General features: G+C 35.1%; 1 protein-coding gene across 1 annotated transcript in view; it reads right to left on the reverse strand.

Annotated features, from left to right (window-relative positions):
• The window catches only part of LOC119586243, a gene marked incomplete in the record, with an annotated part of 139,392 nt that overhangs the window by 5,336 nt on the left and 132,541 nt on the right, over positions 1-1,515 (reverse strand).

Here is a 1,515-nt window from a genome sequence, read left to right on the forward strand (position 1 = left end):
CTAACTAGATCCGAAGGGGACAGCCTCCTCACAACGTCTTGCCAAGAAAAGACAAGCAACAAAATCGACTTACCTCCACAGAACACCATTCACCACCTTCCACCATTCCTCGGTGACAGAAACCCTCATTGCATCACCAGCAGGTCAACATCTCTAAGTTTGTTTGTTTTTTTCTTTCGAGTCTAATGGTGTTTTTAGTTATGTCATCTAGTCTTTTTGTTATCATCTTATTTTTGTTCTTATGTCAGTAACTGATACACTAGTGTTCTATCTATTTTTTTCCTCTTGTCATTCATTAATGTACTAAACTACTTTACAAAAATATAGTTTAATAGTATTTTTTTTTATGGCAACAATTTTCCTGCTATAGCAAAAGCACAAAAAGCTTTGAATCTATGCTAGTGAATGGCTGATTAACCCTTTCAATATGGTTCCTCATGAAAATGATCTTAGGATTTACAACTGGTCCAGAGGAAGTTGGCAGTCCAACACCTCAAAAGAAGAAAACAGGACAAGGAAATTTTCATCAAAGCATTCCTGGACCTGGAACTATACTGATATTTTGGCTTCGGGTCATAAAAGGCACTACTGATATAGCAAGAGCCTATGGGTGTTCCCATATTGTAAGGGCTAGGTAATGATGCTGTGGGTTTATCAATGGGGAAGAGTTTTCTCCATGAATTTTAGTGTGTGTGTCAAATGTCTGATTTGTATGTCTGTCTCCTGAAATATGATAGCTACAAGAAAAGAAGGTATTCAAAAATGGAAAGGGAGATCCAGGACCGTCTAGAACTGTTGGGCAGTTTACAGAAAAATAGGACAGGTGCTCAAGATTTATAAAATAATTTAAATGAAAGGGAACTAAATAAAATCATTATTTGCACCTGTTTATTATCAAAACTGGTTATATGTGTGTGAAGGATACTAGGCAGATACAATATTTAAAACTTATTACATCGCAATTGTGTACAGCTAACAAAAATAACAGGAGTTAATAACAACTCCTTTTACTTAAAAGTCCTAAATGAATTATTAATATTTCAGTCTTTATATCAGTAATTATACCAATTCACCACTCAAAAACTGAACAAAACAAATTATTATGAGAAAAAAAGTAATTTGATAACATTTTCCGCTTTTTATCACATGAATGAGAATGCCCAGTCTCTATTTCCTATACTAGGAAAGCTATACTAAATCTATCCCAGATCCCTTCACCGAGGTGAAAGTGTACATACATGTTTGTGTGCATGTGCATGTAAGTAGGGAGGGATGACCTAGACTTTTTGAAACGTCAAGATCCTGACTGTGGAATGATGGAAGAAACAGTAGGCAGTTCATCTTGTCAATCAGGAAGTAAAGTTCTAAAATCTCCTTTCTAAATAGAGAATATTTCTTCTAAAAAGCACATGAAAAAGTTATCTGCTGTCTACTGCAGAGATAAGACCACACCAAACCCAGTCTATCATACACAAATTAACCTCATTTTAAAATTCAGTGATTACTTACCAGTGC

The sequence above is a fragment of the Penaeus monodon genome, chromosome 21, assembly GCF_015228065.2.
Source record: "Penaeus monodon isolate SGIC_2016 chromosome 21, NSTDA_Pmon_1, whole genome shotgun sequence".
NCBI classification, from domain to species: domain Eukaryota; kingdom Metazoa; phylum Arthropoda; class Malacostraca; order Decapoda; family Penaeidae; genus Penaeus; species Penaeus monodon.